Source organism: Haliotis cracherodii, unplaced genomic scaffold, assembly GCF_022045235.1.
Source record: "Haliotis cracherodii isolate W230 unplaced genomic scaffold, xgHalCrac1.p SCAF_7, whole genome shotgun sequence".
Lineage (NCBI taxonomy): Eukaryota > Metazoa > Mollusca > Gastropoda > Lepetellida > Haliotidae > Haliotis > Haliotis cracherodii.
The window spans coordinates 61669544-61688010 of record NW_027266330.1 but is presented as its reverse complement, the minus strand read 5'-3'; the positions used below and the strand labels follow the sequence as shown (position 1 = coordinate 61688010).

The 18467-nt window shown below is 40.4% G+C and overlaps 1 protein-coding gene across 3 annotated transcripts in view; it reads left to right on the top strand.

Annotated features, from left to right (window-relative positions):
- The window catches only part of LOC139447652 (neuromedin-U receptor 2-like), a 100573-nt gene that overhangs the window by 63435 nt on the left and 18671 nt on the right, over positions 1-18467 (top strand). Inside the window, exon 1 of one of the 3 annotated variants that reach the window (XM_071229079.1) lies at positions 4450-4501. The exons of the other annotated variants lie outside the window; for them this stretch is intronic. The gene's annotated coding sequence lies outside the window, so the exon portion shown is untranslated. Of the gene's footprint in view, positions 1-4449; positions 4502-18467 lie in introns of those variants that run through there. 3 annotated transcript variants of the gene reach the window in all.

Sequence of the window (18467 nt, the reverse complement as noted above, 5' to 3'; positions counted from 1 at the left end):
AATATTGTGTCCGGAACAGTGTTTTAAATTGACATCGGCCCGTGGGCCCGAGGCCGACAGATTTGTACTCGGGATGATAGTTCACAGGCCCTTACAGCCTGCAGTTTATTCAAGTCATTATGTATTAAGAATTATTTAAGTAATATGATAAACATAACTTTCATATGCATAAACAGTAGGAATAGACCTTTCAAATGGTGTATGACATGTACCAGCGAAGATGTTTCACAAGCTGATAATTTCCTGATAAATGTAGGCTTCAGACAAACAGACAGACAGTTTATTCAGTATGCAAGGCCATAACTTCTTCATTGGTCGAATTCAACAAATAGATCATTAATTGAATGTCTTTGTGTGTAATATCTGAACGAGGTAGAAACTTTAATCTCAACGTTATATTCACATATAAAAAGAACATGAAACTCGTCTTCAATCTCCTAGTTGGTACAGTTAGAACATATAGAATTTTCAAAATCACTGTCCTTGGTTCTACGAAACATATTGACAAGGAAGTTATGGAGAGATGTTCTGAATTTACAAAGAGCTCTGAACTGAATTTTATCTTGTAATATGCATAATATTTTCATTGCTGTAACAATGATTTAATACAAGCATAATGGTTGAGAAAGTGTGAAGAGGAAATTTATTGATGCCAGTTTACCTGAAGAATGTCTAATAATCTTTGTTAAATCTATGTAAAAATAGTTATAAATAGTTTTTTCATTACAAGTGTCTTGTGAGATCCATACAAAGGAAAATCCAGTATGAAATAATATGATTCTTACACCAGACACCCAATTCGTTTTCCCTTCACCATCTTATTGTTTTAGTATTTGTAACATTGGAATGGGTACCTGTGAGCTTCCTTTTTGAATAATTATATCCAATATTTAACAACACGCAGCTGGCTATGTACATTTATACTACAGCGGCCAGTTTCACCAAGAAATGCCTTATTTAAAGCATATTTACCCATTCATAAAAACTGCTTAAATTGAAAGTGTGAACTTTCTCAATTGACTCAAAATATTTAATGCCCTATATTCCCGAGCCGTACACCAAAATTGGTAGAATTTTACTATTAAATAACGCATTTGCTGCGGAAAATGAGATATATTTGTTTTCCTTGAATTATTTATAAACAGGAAACATTGCCTTAGATGCCTGCAGCGCTAAGGCCTTACAAGCCTTGGACCAATTTTATCTTGAGGACATTAATAGTCCTAAATACTTATAATAACTTGCATTTTTTAAATGTTTATCATCATATATCAAATTTTCATGCTTCGATACAATTCCACCATTTCTAAAATAAAAAACATTGGTTTTCTCAAGGTTTACTTCTAAACCCCACTTAATACAAAAGGACTTCAATACATTAGGTTGTTTCAGCAAGCCTATCACATTCTAGAGCATCATCATCCGCGAACAGCAATAATATAATATCTGTAATATCTTGCGTCACAAACACACCATGATGACATTCTTTGTAAATTTCAGAAACAAGTTCGTTTATAAAAAGATGAATAAGACTGGTCTTAGTATGCAACCTTGACGAACACCACTGGAAGTAGTGAAAGAAGGAGTTGTACCCGAGTCAGTTTTAATACATCATAGAACTGTCTGGTGATTTTTTACGTATTGACAATGTCAGTGAGCTTGATAACTGCTGCGTGAAGCTTATACTTCAAAATGACTGCAAGCTCATTAAACATTTCTCCACTTAACGTCATGCCGAGATGGAGTTGCTAGGAAACAACTTGCTCAGGAGGAAGTCTATATTTTTGTACAGGGGTTGATGAGTCAGATGCAGTATTGACATCATTATTTTGTTGAAAAGAACAAGGAGTAAAATCTTAGAAGTGACAGACAATAGGCAAGTGATCTGAGTCGGTTCGTTCAACCACTGACGCATCTGTAATACATTTAAATACGCTCGATGAAACAATATAATATTCTACAGTACTACTTCCTGTGTGAGAAATAAAAGATTGTCTGGACTATCTGAGTTTGTCCTACCATTAACGATGTGAACCCCAAGAAACTTACACAAATCAAGTAAGGCTCTACCGTGGTTATTAATATGAAAATCACTGACACATCGATGTTGATAAAACTCATGTGAAGTGTGTTCTTTATCAATAGGTAGATTATCTATCTCAACATCTATCAATCTAATTTCTGACCAGTCCTTGCATTAAAACCTCCACATAGGATGAGCTTACACAAGTCACTATTATCATGGAAAATATGTATTAACTGACGTTCAAACTTGTCTACACCACTGCCTTCGTCATTAGCATAATCAGGAGAGCCCTCATGGTGTATGAGAACAAATGTAGGCTCCATCTATCACTATCACCACCGATTCTGTGGCAGTAACAGCTTCTGGTTGACTGATTGTGTTTTGTAATTCATATTGCAAGGGTATGTTTCCCTACTCCTACGCTTCCTCATTAATTTGGTGCTTCGTGACAAAACTGAAATACTATTCACAGCGGGGTTAAACCAATCTCACTCATTCGGTAATATTTACAGCAAATGCTTTTGTTTCAAATAGCCGTATTGTAAATTTCGTAATGAATTAAAATCAGTCCACTGTCATTGATTACTTTTATAAGTTGTGATTAATTGGTAAGGGTAGCCAGCAAGTCTGCAAGTGAAACTTTTGGGATAATTCAATTTTATAATATAAAGCAGTTTTCAATGCTAAAACTATGTCTTTATGGATATAATGATGTCCTTATATAGAGGATAATGGTTGATATCATGCTTCCTTCAGCAAATATTTATCGAGGCCGAAAGGGCCGCCTGAATCCTTAAAAAAACATTATTATAGAATAGCACAAATATATTTTGCCTGTGCTGTTTTGCATGTGTAATCCACTTCACTTTTCGGGCTTTGTTTCAGAAATTAATCATGTTTACGCATCTCCATGTTAAGGTAAATGTGCTAACGTAATTGAATCTTTCTTTAGATAAAGTTTTAAAAAGATTCCGAACTTTTAACTGCTCCTTTATGGTTGTGTTCTGAGATCGGAAAGTGGATGTTTCTGGTAAAATCATTCTACGAAAATAACGAATATTCTTTGAAAATGTTGGTTTGAGAAAACAGTCAAAAGACGAATTGTTTCAAAGCCAACTTTTCCGGGGTTTTAAATTTTTTTCACAGCGTTTGAGGCGGCACATGTGAAAAATATACAAAGGATATATAGTTCTATGGATACAATTTCTGTATTTCAATGACTGACTATATATTATCTCACAAACCACAAACACACCTCTAGAATAATACTTCGAACGAGATTAGAGTGAGCGAGGTCGAGTCCTGGTCCAGCAAAACCTTGGCGAGGGATATCAGACATTGTACCCCTTTGTGGGGAATCGAACCTGGGTCTTTGGCGTGACGAGCGAAAAGATTTATCACAAGGCTTTCCCACCGTCAGAAACTACTCTAGACATACTGAGTCTGCTCAAATAGGCTACCGAGTGCTAGATGCTGGTGTCGATCAAAGTCATCATATTTAAAGGTGGAGCTCTTCCCAGTATGCAACAGAAAACACGCTGCGAACCTATTACATCGGACAGTATCAAGCCGTATGAAAGTAACGGATAAACAACTGTCCAGATAATCGAGTCATCATTCCAACCAAAAATCGTTCGAACTGAAGTGTTTCCGAATTTTCGAGAGAAATAAAATAATATATTTTGGCTGATTAAACCCCCAAAAATGGACAGTGTCGAAAGGTCATTCTTAAAATCTCCCATATGAACTCCGGATAGGAATTGGCCCCCATTTCCTCGTGTTGTCATAGGTGTGACCAATGGGCAGTAGGTGGTTACATTGGGAGACCCCCTGGCGTCTCTGCTATTGGGCATATCAGTGCAAGACGCTTCACAGGCTACCGTCGTTGAGACACTGTCGACTGCGGCGTAAAACAAGTGACACTACACACGTTGGGATTCCTAGTATGAATATAGAACAACTTACGCTTGTCGGAAATGGGCATCTAAATGGATTGTTAGACTTGATTGCATGTCATCGTATCCCAATTACGTGGATAGATGTTCATGATATCAATCACTGGATCGTCTTTGTCCATACTCGATTAATTAGATATAGCCAGAAATATTCCTGAGTGTAGCATTAAACAACAAACAAACAAACACAGACTCACTACTAAAATATATGAGTTCCAGTTTAAAGTAGATCCTTTTTTGCAACGTAAACTGGCCCGTATTTGAAGAAATGGTGTACATTTGGATATAAAAAGACTGACAGAAACAGATATCAGAAATAAACTGAAGATACCGCCTCATGTTGACTGGTACTAGACGCTATAACGAGGAAGGGTTCCCGCGGTATAGTAAGGTAGTGTAAGCATGCCGAGAGCGCTGGTATTGATCTGTAAGTGTGTGGGTTCTGCGACCAGTCAATTGCAGCAGAATAACCACGGAGACAGGGCGGTTGGCAAAACTCTGCATTACTCCTATAATACAGGTAGGAATGTAACTGTGTTTCACCGTAAAGAAATGATACTTAAAAATGTACATGTAAAACAGTGCACCCTTATAGCGACAGGGCGGAACTGTGACTTCATGAATAACATTGTTTCTTCATCCAGAAACCAACTTTAGCTTAGTTCAATAGTATCAAAAGGGGCGACAAAGCATTTCAATTATCACAAGAAATATCTGCTAAAAGCAGTCAATTCCGACTGTATCATGCGCGTATGTTTATAAATCACTATCAAATAGTAATGATACCAGGTGTTTGCGAACAGGTAAGCGTATCCTGTCCCACCAGCGCATGCAATCGTCGTATATTAAGACTGAAATGTGCAAATTGTCAGTTAATAGTAACGCCATAAAAATGCTCCAACTGCAATATATCTCCATTAAAGCCAAATCCGAAAGTGATGTTTACTTAATCTGCCTTTTGGCAAGAAATGAAATGTTTTGTATCAATACTTTTTACCAAATCCCTGATCACGAGAAGACCGTAAATACTTATTACACCGGAGATTTGTTGGAGGAACGGTTCTGTGGAAGGGGGTATAGAATAAGTTGGGTCAACTTATTCTCAGTCTTCTAAATGGTAGAAACTGTGCTTGAAACATGTTTTGTAATTCGGTGCACATGGTAAGGAACGTTTGCTATCAATTCATTGTTATAAGTACGTGTAGTTGCAGAGGTTTCGATAATGTTTGCACCTGTATTGTGATCGTAATGTGGAATATATGCATTGTCACATTCCAAAGATATAACATTGAGTTATCATAACTAACAGAGGTACAAACATCGACGTCGATATACGTGACTGTGTGGATTCTCCAGGGACTTACATATACATTGTCTTAAGCGATTTATCGATCTGACAATGTTCGAGCTGACAAAGAAGGTGACACTGATGAAAATTTTGAGGTTAATCAGGACGGCACATTGTGAAGCAGGTCAGGTTTTTCAAAACAGAAACTCCCTCTGTAAACAGTGTACGGTATATTGTGAAGCAGGTCAGTTTTTTCATTACAGAAACTCCCTCTGTAAACAGTGTACGGTATGTTGTGAAGCAGGTCAGGTTTTTTATAACAGAAACTCCCTCTGTAAACAGTGTACGGTATATTGTGAAGCAGGTCAGGTTTTTCATTACAGAAACTCCCTCTGTAAACAGTGTACGGTATGTTGTGAAGCAGGTCAGGTTTTTTCATAACAGAAACTCCCTCTGTAAACAGTGTACTGGATTTAGGGCTGGGACGGGTAACTCGGGTACTCGGGTCGGGTGGGTCCTGAGTAGGGGAGTGAGTGGGTTGGGTTTAACGCGGCTTTTAACAGTATTCCAGTTATATCGCGGCGTGTCAGCTTAATGTGGAAGGAAAGCCAGAAGTGATGACCGGTCTCAGACGTTCACCACTTCGGTGAAACCAACGAGCACGGGTATGGTACTGACACACCTAGAAACATAATCGGGGCGAACTGGGCTTCGAACCCACAATCATAGGTTTCTGGCGTGCCCAAGAGACGCAACTCTGCAAAGCGAATCGCGGCGCCTTAGACGACTTGGCCACCCGTGCCACCGGATCTTTACAAACATGAGTAGTTCCCTGGGTACCCACATGACTACACAGGCCCGTTTTTGTCACGTGATATACTGTAATGACATTAACATTAAAACTCTATGGTTACACTACAAGTATAGCTAATGTTCACATTTTTTACTTTTATATGTTCGAGTAAGGATAAAGCGCCTATCAACTGCAGTGTATGCATGATCAGATCGTTTTATATATGTATCTAAATAGTTTTTGCCAGAGCTGCGGAAAAACAATTCCCATTCGGACATGGTACCAACTCTTGAGACCTATAGCGGGTATTCGGGTAGGGCCGGGTAATAGGGTGTCAAGTGCCCGGGTAGTAAATATGGATTCATCCCAGGCCTATACTGAATCATTGGGGTGATTGCTTTGGATTGACATGACAAACATTTAAATCCCGACTGTACTGCTCTCGTCGAAATCGTTGGATGAATATGTTCCGAAGTTAATAAATTATGAATATGAAATAATAATGTTGTATGAATGTAGATTTTACCATAGGTTCTGAAGGCAAAATGTTCTGGTTAACGAAATTTACACCAAATTGCACATCGTGAATCGATGGCCAACGAGATGCGGTTACAAGCTGAATTCGAAAAACATATGTAAATCTGTGTTTTTATGTCAGATGTTTCAAAATGATGTTGGAAAAAGGCAGACTGGCCGCCAAACTTCCATATCACATGCTTCGTATTATTTGCAATTGCTATGCTATTAATAACAGGATTCGAATGTACATGTACCAGAGACAGGGCCGGCAGCCTTGACGTCATACTGATTGTGTACTATAGTCACTTATCTGTATGTTCCTGGGACAGGGCAGACAGCCTTGACGTCATGCTGATGGTGCACTATAGTCACTAATCTGTATGTTCCTGGGACAGGGGGCAGCCTTGACGTCATTCTGATTGTGTAATATAGTCACTAATCTGTTCCTGGGACAGGGTAGGCAGCCTTGAAGTCATGCTGATGGTGTACTATAGTCACTAATCTGTATGTTCCTGGGACAGTGCAGGCAGCATTGACGTCATTCTGATTGTGTACTATAGTCACTTATCTGTATGTTCCTGGAACAGGGCAGACAGCCTTGACGTCATGCTGATGGTGTACTATAGTCACTAATCTGTATGTTCCTGGGACAGGGTAGGCAGCCTTGACGTCATGCTGATGGTATACTATAGTCACTAATCTGTTCCTGGGACAGGGTAGGCAGCCTTGACGTCATGCTGATGGTATACTATAGTCACTAATCTGTTCCTTGGACAGGGCAGGCAGCCTTGACGTCATGCTGATTGTATACTATAGTCACTAATCTGTTCCTGGGACAGGGTAGGCAGCCTTGACGCTATACTGATGGTGTACTATAGTCACTAATCTGTTCCTGGGACAGGGTAGGCTGCCTTGACGTCATACTGATGGTGTACTATAGCCACTAATCTGTATGTTTCTGGGACAGTGGAGGCGGCCTTGACGCCATACTGATGGTGTACTATAGCCACTAATCTGTTTGTTCCTGGGACAGGGCAGGCAGCCTTGACGCCATGCTGATGGTGTACTATAGCCACTAATCTGTATGTTCCTGGGACAGGGCAGACAGCCTTGACGTCATACTGATGGTGTACTATAGACACTAATCTGTATGTTCCTGGGACTGGTTAGGCAGCCTTGACGCCATGCTTATGGTGTACTATAGCCACTAATCTGTATGTTCCTGGGACAGGGCAGGCAGCCTTGACGCCATGCTGATGGTGTACTATAGTCACTTATCTGTATGTTCCTGGGACAGGGCAGACAGCCTTGACGCCATGCTGATGGTGTACTATAGTCACTTATCTGTATGTTCCTGGGACAGGGGGCTGCCTTGACGTGACTCTGATGGTGCACAATAGCCACCAGTATTCATGTTCCGGGTCATGGCATTTATCAAAGCATGAAAAGTCGCATTTCTGTTTTCGGGAAACCTATCGGAAACCACGGAGACCGATGTTCCCAGGTGTAGGTTTAAGAAACCTGGCATTAATGATACAGAATTGACATCTTAACAAACTTGTAATTTGTGGGAGATTTTTGTAAAAGTTTCATGCGTTTTTGCGTTTTCACCACGTTTAGTTGTGTGACTTTTGAATAAGAACATGGAAAAATCCCCACAAAAACTTTAAAAGTGGACTGGAAAGTTGCAAATACATAGACTTGTAATTGTAAAGAATCGGGACAAAGTACAGTTACGTGAGAGCTACAAGAGACAGCTTTATCACCACAATGCTACTTATGTTTTTTGTTCCTCGTCGTTTCATCTGCTTTTCAAATGAGTGAGTGAGTTGGATTTAACGCCGCTTTTAACATTATTCCAGTTATATCACGGCGTGTCAGCTTAATGTGGGAGGAAAGCCCGAAGTGATGCAGGTCTCAGACGCTTACCACGTCGGTGAAACCTACGAGCACGGGTATGGTGCTGACAAACCTAGAAACATGATCGGGGAGAACCGGGCTTCGAACCCACAATCATAGGTTTCTGGCGTGGCCAAGGGACGCAACTCTGCACAGCGAATCGCGGCGCCTAAGACGACTGGGCCACCCGCGCCCCTATGACTTTCAATTATATTTCATAGGTTCGAATAATTTAGGTGGTCAATTCCTCTTTTGTTATTTCATCAGATCACAAGTATATTAACATGGTGTTAAGTGCGTCTGCAAGACGGTGGGCCGCCTCAATTGTGACTGTCACTTAAGGTTAAATTAATTATCGTGAAACAAAGCTTTAAAGCACACAGCATGGTTTCCTTCGAGACTTGGTAAAGTTGAGCGATCGCTGACAGTCGGTTCTTGATATATAGCACTTGGTTCGTCTACACGCAGCTGTATAATGTGATGGATACTATATCATGTCGGTGTAATTGTCACTCGGTAACACTGACTAAAAGGATACCTTTTACGGCTTTCTAATTATAAAAAAGTCAAGGAGAGTCACCATGCGATGGCTGTAATACCTTCCGCCAACAAAACGTAGAGAAAATCACCAACGAAATTTTCCGATCAAATTGGGATACAAATTTGTCAAATATTTATAAAACTTTGATATTACTTAGGACAATATATTACTGCTGTTTTCCACGATATAATCAATATTTCATCTCAGGACTACAAACAAATGCCACAATTAACTAGAGTATTGATCCACCATGAAAAGGCCAGATATTTGTCAGGTTTGAAATTCCGCTGAATAAAGCGATACACAATTACTTCTTTTGCAATTGCTGGTGAACGATTTGTTAAAGGTATGTCTCGACAAATCAATCTACTTACGACACCGCCTACGATGACATTGTCGCTGGTCAATGTGATGCGCGATGCTTTCCCATGATATGCCTCACATGGACAGCTCCATACGTTATGGCACTTACTTTTTCTTGAAACGGTGGGTGGAGGGTCTTAGCGATACATGCTCGCCCTCTTCGCGATTCTCTGTGATTCATCGATGCACTGTGCACCACTATTGTATCTTTTACGCCCGATTGAATATGTTCCTTTAGATATTCGATTACTCTCTGGTGTTGATTAAACCAGACCCACGGTATACGGATGCAAGGAGCGTTAGAAAATGGAACTAGTCCTATATTCCTTGCCAAACTGCCAAATATTTAAGGTATCATAAGGACGAGTAGAAATTTGCTCTGAGGTGAAATGGGGTTGAACGTCGCGTCCAAGATTATTTCACTAATAAAGCGACGTGCATGCACGTGTGTGTGTGTGTGTGTGTGTGTGTGTGTGTGTGTGTGTGGCTGCTTGTACTGGTCCGGACTGATGCCGATTTATAGTGCTAGCCCACTGAGATACCATGCCGCAGTTTATCATGACTACCCCACTCATACACTGTATACTGACTCCGACCCGACCAGTCCTTGTTTTTAGCTCTAAGTCGTATATTTTACAAACCGGCTTTTGAGAAAAGAAAATGTTATGTGTAAATGACAGAATATTGTTTGACGCCGCAGTCAGCAACATTCCAGCTATATGACAGCGGTCTGTAAATATTCGAGTCTGGACCAGACAATCCAGTGATTGACATCATGGGCATCGATCAACTCTGGATACGATGACATGCATCAACCAAGTCAGCGAGCTTGACTACCCGATCCCGTTATTCGCCTCTTACGACAAGCATAGTCACCTTTGACGGCAAGCATGTGTTCTAAAGACCTATTCTATCCCAGATCTTCACAGGTCGGAATCACTAGGGGGAATATGTATGAGAGGACAAAATGCTTATGATGCTGGTAAACTGATCTTTAAATTCTCTACAATGTGAGATCCGTGGTATGGCAGCACCATATGAAATCGAGACTGATTTCTACAGATCCCTAGCGTTGACGTTTTATAGTCATAGCAGATTTGTTATAGGAATATAACTGTTCGTATATTTTCTCAATCGTCGCTAAACCAATGAAGATATGGGTTATATAGAATAGGTCTTCAGTGACCCATGCTTGCCGTATAAGGCGACTGTACTTGCGACTAACGGGATCGGGTTGTCAGGCTCACTGACAAACAAACGTTTCTAAAAGGGTAAGATATTACCACAACTCACATAATCACTTCGTGATATTATCAATGAACGAATTAATATCCTAACAAACCGCCCTACCAAGTGTATTGTTTTGGTAATGGGATAATTGTCATAATTACTTGTTATCGAAATGTCACCACAGCGTGATAAAAAGGGAATAGAGCACAAGGATGTTAACAGTGCTCTAATTGTTCGGCCGTCATTATGGGGTCGCTGTGTGTGGCATACACGTGAACCGACTAAAGGTATTACTGCTTCATATTTTATTCCAGTAGAATTATCAACCGTGAAGATCAGGGGTAGAATAGGTCTTCAGCAAACCATGCTGGCCATAAGAGGTGTCTATGCTTGTCGTAAGAGGCGACAAACTGGATCGGGTGGTCAGGCTCGCTGACTTGGTTGATGCATGTCATCGATGCCCCAAATGCATGGATCGATGGTCATGATGTCATTCACTGGATTTTCTGGCGAAACGAAATGTATGCTACATAAAATGCTTCATTTATCCGGAAATCTGGTTTCGTATCCGGACAGCTGTGCAAAATACATACGATTGTGTCCCACTTACTGGACAGCGTCCGCGCTTGACGATGTTTGTACTTCATCACCACGTATAGAGCATCAAAGGGACGGTTATCGTGTGATGACAGTGTTAATTTAACCCTCTTATTACAGAATCTAGTTATACGAAATGTTAATTATACACCTGGACTTATGTCTGATCGGCAGATCGCACAATCTCACCGTTATTTGAGGCAAAGATCAGGTTACTGCTATTGACGCCTTGAAACGAACGTTAGTTGACACAGAGTGAGTGAGTGAGTTGGTTTAACGCCGCTTTTAATGTTACAGTATTCCAGTCATATCGCGGCGTGTCAGCTTAATGTGGGAGGAAAGCCCGAAGTGACGCAGGTCTCAGACGTTTACAAATTCGGTGAAACCCACGAGCCCGGGTATGGTGCTGACAAACCTAGAAACATAATCGGGACGAACCAGGCTTCGAACCCACAATCATAGGTTTCTGGCGTGCCCAAGGGACGCAGCTCTGCACAACGAATCGCGCGCCTTAGACGACTGGGCCACCCGTGCCCCCTAGTTGACACAGAGGGGATTCATGTATAATACATGTATATAATACATGCACCTCTTTGACTCTTTAAAAAAGATATTTGTTCTAATTTGGCAGTCATATGCAAACACATTGTTTTCGTGATCGAAATAGCAAGACGGTGACTAGCCAAACTGTTCGATAGGTAAAAAGGATCCGTCAATCAGCAATCAGCTGTACCAAAGTGCTGCACTTATGGTCATCATTATATATATTAAGAGCTGGAACTAAAATAACACGACATGTGAATATATTATTCCTGATATATTAGTAGTTTCAAATTCAATATATTCTGATCATAGCGTAATTCTTTTGTAAAGTTATATTGTTGGGTATTTAACAGAATCACCGGTAGATCTGAAAAAAACCCGTTCTATTTCCGAATTAGTCGAACAGAAGATGCACTCGGTAATCTTTATCTCTGCATACAAAAGAATGCCTAGTTTAACAGGAAACACAATATAAAAGGTAAATCATCATGTCTAGTGATGTAATATCTTATATCAGCGGAAAGTCGGGGGTTCGATCCCCGGCCGCTTCATACCAAAAGACGTTAAAAGATGGTACCTGTTGTTACCCTGTCTGGCGCTCGGGGCTAAAACAAGGACTGGTCAGCTCGGAGTCAGTATACTGTGTCTGAGTGGGGTATTTATGTTAAACTGCGGCATGGTATCTCGGTGGGCTGACATTTTGGAATAGGCATTTGTCCGAACTAGTACAAACAGACACCCAAACAGACAGACAGACACGCACGCACGCATGCACGCACGAACAAGCACACACACAAACACACACGCTTGCAGTCACGTCGCCATGAAGGGATAATAACCTTGAAGACCACATAAAACTCACCTCACTATCTCGTTTGTCCGGTGAGTGAGTGAGTGAGTGAGTATGGTTTAACGCGCTTTTAGCAATATTCCAGCAATATCAGGGCGGGGGACACCAGCAATGGGCATCACACATTGTACCTATGTCTGTTTGTCCGGTAAATATCAGAGTGTCAAAGAGTCGTGATATTATCTAGTGTGAGTTTCACAGCACGGGAACATTCACCTATGGTACCAGTCAAAGTAAGATATATAATTTTCACATGCATTTCTCATTATAAACCTGGCACAGATTTACCCTTGGTCTTAATAATTCGATGGGCCTAGTAAGTGTTATATCCCTTACTTGTGTCTATTGTCGGTTCGAATCCAAAACTGTTCCTAATCACGATTATCTTCTTCGACCTGCTTCAGTGTCCTCCACATAGTAACTCAAATCCTTGGATTATTTCATGAAATACTGGACTTTAGAACTCAACGGAATGAGACTCGACCAAGTCTAGATTCTGGACGTGTGATGGTTTCCATTTTGTTTAAGCGTATTCGCTTGTCATGTTTAGAAAATACACAGAACGATCCTAGTGGTCATGTTATGAAGATCCGGTGGCACGGGTGGCCCAGTCGTCTAAGGCGCCGCGATTCGCTGTACAGAGGTGTGTCCTTTGGGCACGCCAGAAACCTATGATTGCGGGTTCGAATCCCGTTTTGCCCCGATTATGTTTCTAGGTTTGTCAGCACCATACCCTACTCGTGGGTTTCACCGAAGTGGTAAACGTCTGAGACCTGCATCACTTGGGGCTTTCCTCCAACAATAAGCTGACACGCCGTGCTATAACTGTTAAAAGCGGCGTTAAACCCGACTCACTCACTCACTCAATTGTAAAGATCCCAGCATCCGACGTGACCAGGATAGGCTTTATCCACTTGGCCCTCCAACTGCCCATCTGCCGCGAAAGCGAAACCAATATGCTCACTCTGAAGTCTTCATCAGAGAACAGCTGTTCGCGAAGAATAAGCAATGAATACTCAATGTTAATAGGTGTTATATGCAATGGGGCCTAATTTCATAAAAAGAACACCCAACCGATGGATTGAAAGTACATGACGTTGATGACGTAGCGAGTTTTTTACGCCACATTTTGCAATATTCCAACGATATGACACTAGGTGAAAACCAAGAGGTGCCTCAACCATTTCCCCACGTGCGTCATTGAATCTGGTCACATGGAGAGAAAGTCGAACACTAATTTTAAACACCAAATCACCAATACTGTTTTAGATTTGCCAACAGCTGCTTTCGAGGGAATTAGCAATGAATGTTAACGCGCATGATAGGGAATCTAGATCTGCCTGTTGTTTATGCTAGCGACAAACTAGCCGTCTTGTGTGAATTATTGTGAGAATGCGATGACAGGAGATGTGACATCAAGCTTCGCACGTTGTTCAGTATTGTACATGATGTGACACATTGGCTCATTCCTCCATCAACCCTGCTGTTGTTAGATTGAGTTACATGCTGTTATGAATGTAGAAATTACCACTTAACGAAAAGTATGTTAACAGTTGTAAGTGAAAGAGCATACGTTCCTGCATCACCAGCCCATCTATTACCGTGGTTGGAAGAATTAATAGGTTATTCTATATTTTGCTATGACTTACTAAGTGAAGGTATGTCACAGTATGCAGTAAAGAAGTGAGTTAACGTTGTCATGAAGTCATAAAGAGTACTCATTCATTCAACCGCCATCAGTAAGTAAATAATCAGATAGCAGGCACTCGTCGTCGGTGTCGGTAAGTAAAACGTTAACATGTACAGTGTAAAGTGTAAGAACTCTTAAACCAGGGTATTTCGCCATCAGTGAACACGTGGCAGGTAAGACAGCTTGGTCTATGGGAGTTTCGAGAACACGATGATAAATAAATAGGAAAGGTGGCACTTTGCCGTTGTAAATAAAAGCTATAAAACCCTTTTCATAATCCCAAAGACGTTAAAAGATATGGTACTTTTTGTTACCCTGACTGGTCGTCTCGGAGTCAGTATATTGTGTCTGAGCGGTGGTTTTATGTTAAAACTGCGGCATGGTATCTCGGGCTATCCCTATAAAATCGGCTTAATATCACCTGTACATTACAATTACTATGCTCAAATCGTAGTCCATTTCACAATGTACATGTGTGTCTTCATAATGTACGTGTGTCTCCACAATGTACCGGTGTGACTTCATAATGAACATGTGTGTCTTCACGGTGTACATGTGTGTCTTCATAATGAACATGTGTCTTCACAATGTGCATGTGTATTGATAATGTACATGTTTGTCTTCACGATGTACGTGTGCCTTCATAATGAGCATGTATGTCTTCACGATGGACATGTGGGTCTTCATAATGGACATGTGTCTTCTCGATGTACATGTATGTCTTCACAATGTACATGTGTGTCTTCACGATGTACATGTATGTTTTCACAATGTACATGTGTGTCTTTACAATGTACATGTGTGTCTTCACAATGTACATGTGTGTCTTTACAATGTACATGTATGTCTTCACGATGTACATGTGTGTCTTCACGATGTACATGTATGTCTTCACAATGTATATGTGTGTCTTCACGATGTACATGTGTGTCTTCACAATGTACATGTGTGTCTTTACAATGTACATGTATGTCTTCACTGTGTACATGTATGTGTTTACGATGTACGTGTGCCTTCATATATAATGAACATGTGTCTTCACGATGTACATGTATGTCTTTACAATGTACATGTGTGTCTTCAGAATGTACATTTATGTCTTTACAATGCACATGTGTGTCTTCACAATGTGCGTGTATGTCTTCACGATGTACATGCATGTCTTCATTGAGACCAGACATGTTAATAGAAATAAATGCGACAATCCCTTTCCATGTACAGAAATCTCTACCAAAAGCACAAACGACTGCACTATTCCGACTTTATCATAAGTATGTGTTTGTGAATCACATCAAATAGTGGTGATACCAGGTGTTAGCGAAATGGTGAGCGAATCCTGCCCCATCGGTTACACCCGTCAGAAACACATGCACGGGCAAGTCAATTGTACAGCTAAAAAAACGTATGGTACAAGTCAAAATAGGGAATTGCATTTCGGACACAATGTTTTGTCACTGATGCATCAAATTGGGAAATAGCCTCCACATAGCTTTCAAAAAACATTTTTGAAGCTTTACTGATGCCTTTAATGTTGTAACCTTCATCAAACAACTCAGCAAGAGTCGTATTGGGCTTTTTGAAATCGTGGTAGAAAGAGCATGCTCGATTGTACCTCAAAAGTTGTGAAATGGAAACACCAAAGGCCGGAGCTGTGGGAATATTACTCGACATGAAGGGGAAGCTGACTATTGGAAAGTTGAAGTCATCGTATTTTTTTGCACGAATGTATTACCACACATCCTTTGAATGTTGTAGTAACCACATCATTGCTTTTTGGAACCTATAATTGTAGATATAAATATTTAAATATGCCTACCGACAATGACTTAAAAAGGACTTTCATATGAATATTAGCTGCCGCGGTGATGAGGCCGTCAAATCGGGTGTTTCAAACAAGACCGTCATAGTTTTTACTTACTCAAAGTTTTTTTGTTTTTTTTTTTATCAGGGTTGCACCAAGGTTATACCATATGTCCCTTCGCTTTTTAGGTGAACAATTTACTTGCCTTTGCACGTGTTTGTATCACTGGTGGGGCCGGATATGCACACCTTTTGGGGAACACTTGTTATCATCACTATTTCATAGTGATTCAGAGACATTTGCCTGTGAGAATCGGCAGATTTCTTATCATAATGAAAATGGATTTGTCGCTTTTATTTCACGTATTCTGAAGTGGACTGCATTAAACATTCCAATATGTTTTAAGCGATAATATTTTTTTCATAATACAGTTCCCGAAGGCAAGTAACAGTGGCGGAAGAAAGGTATCAAAAATCGAAGAGTAATGTTTTTCAAATTGAATTGCACTCTCTGTGGTGCCCGCAAACGACAAGGGTCGTTGTGTTTTACAATTATATAGATTACAACATTAAATATGAATCAAGCAACGCACACGGTTATATAAGAAACTTAAAATTCCATTTTATTTGAACTTTAACATTTTGAAGTGTGTTTATTTCAACAGATTTGAGTTTAATTTCTGTCAGAGAGTGTCAGCTTAGTGTGTGAATATAGAGCTGGCAAACCAACAAAAATCAGGATGAATGTTTGAACTTACTGGACGGTGCAGTCTGATCCGCACGACATATGGGCATTCAATAATGTACTACCAATGAACTTTGGCATATTACACTTGTTACTCAACGATAACGTCTGGGTCGATATAATTTCGGTTTACCAATAGTACTACCGACATAAAATAAGGGAACTATGGACTGTACTATGGGCATTAGTGAGATAGGCCGCGATACATTAGGAGCGTAGCATCATAACGCGATCTCATATCACACACAAATCTCACAACATGGAAAATTAGCACCTAATGCACGTGTATACGTCCACATATGTGCGCATGTGAGGGACGTCACATTCACATATACAAATGAATGTGATGTCCTTATGCAAATGAGACCCGTGAAGATCAGGGGTAGAATAGGTCTTCAGCAACCCATGTTTGCCATGAAAGGCGACTGTGCTTGTCGTAAGAGGCGACTAACGGAATCGGGTGGTCAGGCTCGCTGACTTGGTTGATGCATGTCATCGTATCCCATTTGCTTGGATCAATAATCATGATATCAATCACTACCTTGTCTGGTCCAGACTCGATTATGTACAGACCGCCGTCATATAGCTGGAATATTGCTGAGTGCAGCGTTAAACAACAAACAAGTCAGAAGGTAAGTGATGTGTCAGTCTAATAGTGCCAAAATTCAATATGGTTCCTATTTTGGGAATGTTTGCAAGCCGCAGAGGTCTACAAGCACAGATAAGGAATCTGATACCGCTGGACATGTAGCCCCGTTACATTGTTTCGCCATTCATATCTTCAAAGTTTCCAAAACTTGTCAAGTGCCTCAGCTACGTCACAGTTAGACACTGACTTACAGCATATCAGACTATTCTCTTGATATTGACAGCAATTATCCCAGTAGTTTCTCCAAATTCCCGATGGTTAATTCTGACTTAATGGCCGAATAACTCGGGCAACACCATGTTTGCAAACACTGAAAGTAGGCCCTACTTCCTACCGAGGAACCTACCAATTAAGTGACGAATATATGTGTATGTGACATAATCTTGAACGCGACTCCGAACCAGCGTTTCGCACTTCGCACCAATCCAGTGACAAACGGTTATGTCGCGTAGCTGGTATTTTTTAATTTAAACTTCGTGTGTTCGGTTAAGTCAATTTTGTGTAAGAATTTGATGAATACGAACCCTTTGGCTATGCAGATTAGGATAATTTGTATTTCGTGATCTTGTTTCAGTTTGTAATACTGACTGACTGGATATTAATTTTCTTGATGAAGAAGATATTTGTTTAAGAAGTTGTCTCAAGTTTCCAAACTCAATTAAGACATCAAGAGAAGAGCTTAATATTACCGTACATAATTTCTGTGAGCTTAAGGGAAAATATAATAATAGTCAAATATACGCCAACTACACATAGGTTGCCTGATAGAAGATGTAATTTCAATGTTTCAACGATGGCTCGGAGGCCTATTGGTTTCCAAATTAAATGCTTCTGGTTTCGTGATTATGAATTCAGTGACAACCTTCACCCACATCCCTTGCACAACATCGCCACCACGAAATATCATGTATCATGCAAGATTGCTCAATAGCAATTCGTAACATGAACGATTCACGTCTGATGAAAAATGTTAATTAAG